This window comes from Myotis davidii, unplaced genomic scaffold (assembly GCF_000327345.1).
Source record: "Myotis davidii unplaced genomic scaffold, ASM32734v1 scaffold238, whole genome shotgun sequence".
NCBI lineage: Eukaryota > Metazoa > Chordata > Mammalia > Chiroptera > Vespertilionidae > Myotis > Myotis davidii.
In genome coordinates, this window is record NW_006293779.1 from 2,795,789 (window position 1) to 2,803,388 (window position 7,600).

Here is a 7,600-nt window from a genome sequence, read left to right on the forward strand (position 1 = left end):
ACCCGCCTGGCAGTTAAGAGGTTTTATTCCCTCCCTAACTTCAGGGGAAAATCCCTACCTGGGGAAACAACCTTTCTCAGAGAGGTGACCTTGGTTAAAACACATAGTGCCAAGAAGGTGACCAAACATATTAAGAACAGTATGCCATATATGCCAGTTCCCTTGAAACAGCAAGGATGGACCGGCTCCCGGCAGACAACCACTAGAAAAACTGAGTTAGTCCCCTCTATAAAACCAATCTTTCATTAAGATAAATTTTTCTCTATCCCAGACTAAGCCAGAAATTTAGGCTTACTATGAATTTATAAATAAATGCAGAAATAAATTAATTCATTAGATGGTCAAGCTTCCTAGGAGATCTAAAACTAATAAGTGTTTGGTTTTACTGAACAGTGACCCTCAGAATTACTCTCTGGTAACGACAGTTAAATTGTCACTTCCAAGTAACTGACCCAAAAATTAACTTCATTAAGTGTCTTAATTTCCACTCTGTTTTCTTCCGTAAGGAAGCATAAAAAGTTACTGAACAGAAACCTCTTTTAAAATGAAGTAGGGAGGTCATTAAGTGGGAGCTCTTGCATCCTATGTCACGGTAAAGTACAATAGGAAGAACTCTTTGTAGCAGCCTTCCCAACGTCCTCTTCCCTTCTATAAGAGTTTCTTCTACTTTATTTTAGCAGACTTGCACATCGCCCGCCATGGTTGCATGTTCCAGACTGCAATTCTTTGTTGTTCCTGAATAAGTCAATTTTTCCAAAGAAATAGCTGGCTGACTTTTTGTTTAGTCAGCAAAAGTAATCCCAATCTAATTTACACCTCCAGTAAAATCAAGTAAATGTACTTTTCCCAAAGAAGACTGTGAAGGTGGAGAGAAGGTGAACTAGCTAGCGACCTTGGGACTCCTGGAACAACACAATGTTGAGTACCCTGGATTTTCCTTTTGTATCATATATCACATGGACAGAGCTAAAGAAGCCAATAATCCAGAAATGCTAAAGGGGACAACAACAAAAAAGTCCCTGTTTTTCCAAAGGACCAAGAACAGCATAGCAAAACAGATAACTTTTATACAATAACCACTGCACTTCAGAAAAAAAAAATCAAAAAAGCACAGCACACACTTCTACAGAAAAAACTGACCCACCTGACCCATGGCAGCAAATGCCAAGGAGGGAACCTAAACTCTCACTCTCACCAGGCTGTAATGTTGTGCCTTGGCATGACCCACCCCAAGCCCCTATCCCTGCAGGGATAATACCAAAGGCCAGACTTTCTTCCCTGCCAGGTGGTAAGTAGTAAGACCCACTTCCTCTGTCACCCTATCTATGGAGACGCCCAGAGAGCCTGAACTTCACTCCCACGACAGTAATGAAGTATCTCTTCTTATCCCCATGGAGATGGTATGACACAAGGTCCAGTACAGTCAGGACTTTCTTCCCAAGGGTGTCAGTGGAGACCATGTGAAGAACAGTACGGAAGCAAGGTAGCATCAGAAGAGGACTAGAAAGAAACTGAAACTTCCATCCCTGCCTAGCAGCCATGAGGAGTCCCACTCTGTGTGTCAATGGACCAATTCCCTGAAAGCTCACAAGTTACTCAAAATGGAAATAGATAATCTGAATAACCCTGTAACTAGTACGGAAACTGAATTCGTAATTAAAACTTTCCTAGAAAAGAAATCACCTGGCCCACATTGTTTCATTAGAGAATTCTACCAAATGTTTAAAGAAGAATTAATACAATCTCTTCCAGAAAACATAAGAATAAAAAGTACTTCTCGATTCACTTTATGAACCTAGTATTATCCTGATGAAAAACCAAGAAAAGGACAGTACAAAAAAACAAAAATTACAGACCAATACATGAATATAGACACCAAACTCCTTAGCATATTAGCAAATAGAATTCAGCAATATATAAAAAGCTGAATTTAATCCACGGATAGAAGTTTAGTTCAATATTCAAGAATCAATTAATGTAATCCACAATATTAACAAACTGAAAAGATTATATTATATGATCATATGAATCTATACAGAAAAACTATTTGGTAAAATTCAATACCTGTTCCTGAGAAAAACTCTCAAGAAAATAACAAAAGGAAATAAAGGGGAACTTTTTCAATTAGCTAAGGAATATCTACAAAAAAACCTAGTATTTTATTAAAAAACCTAAACTAATATTATTACACTTATCGATACAAGACAAAATGCATAATGCACTACCCCTATTATCAGGAAAAATATTTTAAAAAATAATACTTCTAAAAAAGTGCTTGTACTACAACAGGAGAGCAGAAATAGTAAGCCACAGACAAAGCTACCTTCCCCAAGATACCTAAATATTCCTGTGGAGGAAGAGTCACTGTAAGGATTAAACACAATACTTTCACTCTAGCCACACAGAGCCCTAAGAATGGGTGCCCCCACTCACTTCTCTTCCCTCATCATTCCCTTATTCCTATCTTTTATCCATCATTTGCTTTGTGACATCACTGGATACCAGCTCACCAACATGCTATCTCCCTGCTCCACAAGTTTTCCCAAGGGGATAAACTATACGCTAATAAACATAAAATGGAGGTGGATCTTCTATTTGAGATGGAAAACTAAGCATAGCCTAAATCTTCCTTTATCATCCTTAGAACAGTAATTTACTTCCTCTGGGGAAGTGAACAATTTATCTTTTCAGAAACCTGAACTGTGAAAGACTGTTGGTTAATCATCTCCAGACAGCTTTCACTGATGGCTGCTCCTCAGAAGTCCTTCCATCTGCCTCCCAGTTATCACAGGAGTATCGCCATGGCCCTCTGCCAGATGGAGAGCACAGGTACAGAGGCACAATGATCACTTTGTCAAATCAGACTGAGGCCCACAAAGGCCTCCTTTGAGCTTTACCGCACTGCCACTGGGAGCTCACCAAAGGCTGTTCTTAGCTCTACTATGACATTCAAAATCCTGCAGCCAAAGGAATTAATTCCAGTCCTCATTATCCAAGAGCAATCAGCACAGTAGGGTTAAGTCCACACAGTAATTTCTCCTAAACATGGACCACATTTCATAATGATGAGAAAGAGATTTGATTAGAGTTTTCCCAAAAAGAAAAGCAAAATGTAAATTTATTTTCATAATGTATTTTATATTTAACAAAGTGTAGGTTACACTTGCAACTATGCACTAATTCTTAAGACAAAAAAACCAATCACGTGGTAGAGTTTGGGACATAATTTTGTGAAAAGTTGTAAAACAGCACACATGACAACCTTGATTTCACATTTGCCCTTTGCAAAACAATTATATAAAAGTCACTTTCACCCTTAACAATTTAGTAGACTCTGCTTTTATAAAAAAAACTTTTAAAAATTGAAAAATAAGTCATTTTTGGGAAAAAAAAACACACAACTAGATATATTTCATTATTCCTCCAGAGCCTCCGATACACCTTAAAAAAAAAATTAGCCGAAACCGGTTTGGCTCAGTGGATAGAGCGTCGGCCTGCGGACTGAAAGGTCCCAGGTTCGATTCCGGTCAAGGGCACGTACCTTGGTTGCGGGCACATCCCCAGTGGGGAGTGTGCAAGAGGCAGCTGGTCGATGTATCTCTCTCATCGATGTTTCTAACTCTCTATCTCTCTTCTTTCCTCTCTGTAAAAACTCAATAAAATATATTAAAAAAAATTAAACACCTCTTTCATCATTACCCTGCTGGTTTTCTTCATAAAAAGAACTGGTCTAACATTGCCAAATTCTCACTAGACTAGTGCCTCTTTTTAAATTAAACTATTACAGTAAAGTACACAAATCTTAGATTTGCAACTTGAATTCTCACATGTACATACATCCCTGTAACCTCTATTCATCTCAAGATATAAAATATTTCCAACTACTCAGAAGGAGATGTCCCTTCCTAGATAGTCATTACCACCACCACCACCCAAAGGAACCACTATTCTGACTACATCTACCACCAGGAAATAGTTGTACCTGTTTTTGAACTTCAACTAAATGAAATCATATAGTGCTTATGTTCTGAGCAGTTTTCAACCTTGCTCTGAATTAATAAAAATCCCGCATCTTTGCAAGATTTGCAATTTCACCTGGCAGTCAATTTGGAATGCATGTTGTTGGGTGCTAGACAACTCTAGTGTTATGAATGTTACAGTGGAGATTAGCTTTAGAACTAGAGAATTCATTTATGATTAGTTCCATATTATAACAACTTCTGCATAAATATAATAAAAACAATGTAAAAAAAAGGAAAACACTCAAATACCCATTATTCTTGCATTTTACCCCAACATGACTTAGATAATTCTTCCCACTCCTTTTGTGTGGCTTTTCTCCCATCTCCAATGGAGCCAACTTTATACTAGACACTGCAGATTTTTTACCATATAATTAACGTTTTCTGTAATCTCAGAAATCAGAGACTTAGAGGAAGTTATAAGCCTGGATTTATTACATATTATTTGACCCAATAACCTTAAAGGGTTTATAATATCCCAAAACCCAGTAACAAAAAACTGCCTGCTCCATCCTTTTTCCTAAATCAGTTAACAATATCTCCCATCTTTAACCATATAGAGAAAATAACAAAAAACCTCACTTTTCTCTTTACTATCAGCAGGTCTTCCCCTCTCCCACCTCATTCTTCTTTCCACCAGTCAATCTTCCAATCAAAACGTGTGTGGTGGACACTGAACACAGCCAGTGCCCTGATACACTCCCTCACTATCTCTTGTCTGGAGCATGGAAACTACCCTCCTTCACTGGTCTCCTCCTTACATTGTCTTTCACCCTGTCATCCTGTTACTTATCTGATTAAGATCTTTCTACAGGTCCCGCTGCCCATAGGATAAAGTCACTCTCTTAGCTGAGAATTCACAATTTGGTCCTACCTTTCCTGGCTTCTCTCCCCACAACTCCTGCAAAACTTTGGTCTGACCCAGGGATGAGCAAACTTTTTGACTTGAGGGCTACAATGGGTTCTTAAACTGGACCAGTGGGTCAGAACAAAAGCATGGATGGAGTGTTTGTGTGAACTAATATAAATTCAAAGTAAACATCATTACATAAAAGGGTACGGTCTTTTTTTTCAATTGTTTTATTCATTTCACCGCAGGCCCCGTAGTTTGCCCACAGCTGGCTCTGACCCCTAGACATTCAAGCACTCTTATTCCCCCTGAGGCTGCATTGCTTCCTCCTTTGGCTAGAAGCCCTTTCTCCTTTATCCTGCAGTCAGCTCCCTTCCTTTCCTGGCCAGTGCCACCCCAGCAAAAGCAACTACATATTCCCTGAATGTGTTCCTACAGCCCTCTGTACCCACCACAATTACATCATACTGCATTAGCTAATCATTTATTTGTTTGTCTCATTCACTCGTCTACAAACTTCTAGACCCAGGAGTTCCCCCTGGCCTCCTGAAGGATAAGGTCAGGATTTAATCTTTACATCCCAAGGACTTGGCAGGGCAATTCCATAAAGACTCAATGAAGAAAAAAAAAAGAATGTCCCTGCCTCTTTTATTCATGTAATCTTTTTTCTATAAGTAGAAACTTAAAAAATTAAGTTTTCCTTTAAAAGCCACCAGCAAATTATTTTAAAAAGTTTAATAAAAACTAAAATATCCCTTATTGATTTGTGCTTCCTGTTAGAAATTAGTCACAGCTCTTTGTTTCAAAATACCTTTTAAAATAATGGATATCAAGGTAGAATGAATATGCCACTTAACTAAAGTAACTGTAGTCATCACCATATAAATCACTATTAGATGCCAATGGAATGAGTCAGTTATTATTTATACAACTAAAAGATCACAAACAAAATTACGTCAATGAAAAATTTGTTCATATATATCCCCTTAACACGTAACATATCTGCATGGTGGTTAAGAACATAAGCTGGAATCGCAATGCTAGTTGTGCGACTTGGGGCAAATAATCTAAATTTTCAATGTGCCTCAGTTTTCTCATCTGTAAAACAAAGATGACAAAACCAGCCACTTGACAATGTTTCTGGGTAACTGAGTTAGCTCATATAAGGCCCTTGGGACAGTGCCTGGCAGAGTAACAGCATAGTGCTAAGTGTCCACTCTTAACGTAGAGGTGTTGTTTTTTACTCACAACAGTACAATGAGATCATGTGGACAAAAATGCTATACCCCTTTCAGAGGTAAGGTACTGATAGAGAGGCCATGACGTCCCTAAGCTATTGGAAGTGGCACAGTAGGAACTGGAAACCATACCTCACTCACCCCAAGTCAAAGTGAGCAAACCTCCACAGATCCCATTAGGAAGAAAGATTCTCGTGGGTTTTCGGCCTGGTTTACTCTTGCCAGCAACTGCCAGCCTAAACACCTGGTGGGAACAGGGGGCCTACCCCATTTGCTCAGGTGAAAATCACGTAGGAGAAGCCTCGCTGTCACCGTGTCTGACACGCAGCCGGCATCACACAGCTTCTGATAACCGGAACACGCGGTGCCACTGCGCCTGCTCAGTAACAGCGCAGGGCTCTCGCAGACCAAGCCTGCTGCCGAAAAGAGAAGTCCCTCAATAACATGCATACCTGTCACATCAGAGCACAACGAGGCCAGAGAAACAGAAAAAGGGGAAAAGAATTTAAAACGAGTAATTTTCTCGTACTCTTAAAAACAAACAAACAAAAAAACAGTTTTGCAAAAAGAACTTCCATCAAGACAAGTTTTCGATGTTTGAAAACTAACCCAACTTAGTGATATCTCATGACATGGCTGGACAGTATTTCACCTCCCTAAGACCTTCACCAATACTGTATTTTCAGTCGTTTCCTGGGCTTAACCTGAATCCCAAAACTCAGCCTTCATTCCAGTCACGTGCACATGGACTATATAGTTAATGAGCTTCGAGGGCAGATGCCATGCTCCGGACGAACCCACCTGAACCAGGGACAAGGCTGCAAAAACATCACCAAAACCACACCCGAGTGCCCTTCCTTTACCTTTCTTCTCCTCAAATGGGCAAGCTTAAGTCAGGATTTATGCCTTCCTGGTCAGACTGGACATCGGCCCCTGAGGAAGGCCCACCTTCCCTTTCCTGTCCCTGCCACTCGGGCACCTACAGGTAGGTGTCTGGCACCTGGAAGATACGCCGACGGTGCAGCCCCAGATCCTGCTTCGACAGCTCACGCCCGAGACTCGCACATGGCGACCTCATGGACGCGTTGCCCCTGGGATTGAAAGGCGGGAGAGCTCCGACTGCGTGCGGGGCTCGGCAGCTCCCAGGCCCGCCGAGGTCCGAGGTCGGGCGCAGGAAGGTGTTGCTGTTCGCTCCTAATCAGTGACAGGTCACCTGGCCCTCCACATCCCGGCGGCCACCGCGCCCTCGCGCCCCGACTAGCGCGGCCCCCCGCGCCTCCTCCGGCCTCCGGGAATCGCTTCCCCGCGCTTCCTCTTACCTGCTGCTCCGGGACCCCATCCCCCTCACCACCTCAGGGATCCCCCAGCGGCCGCCGCCATTTTCCCCGCGCTACAACCCCCACCTGACAGTTCCAGTCGCCCACCTGTGACCAGCCGGGGATGACGCGCGACCCCGCAGGCGGCGCGTGCGCGAGCTGGGGAATCCGTGG

At 41.7% G+C, this 7,600-nt stretch overlaps 1 protein-coding gene across 2 annotated transcripts in view; it reads right to left on the reverse strand.

Annotated features, from left to right (window-relative positions):
- LCLAT1 (lysocardiolipin acyltransferase 1) overlaps nucleotides 1-7,594 on the reverse strand; it is a 128,310-nt gene extending 120,716 nt beyond the window's left edge. The window contains exon 1 of one of the 2 annotated variants that reach the window (XM_006767422.2): nucleotides 7,535-7,594. The gene's annotated coding sequence lies outside the window, so the exon portion shown is untranslated. Of the gene's footprint in view, nucleotides 1-7,429; nucleotides 7,443-7,534 lie in introns of those variants that run through there. The other variant, XM_006767423.2, reaches the window with a different exon arrangement.
- Between the last annotated feature and the right edge of the window lie 6 nt (nucleotides 7,595-7,600).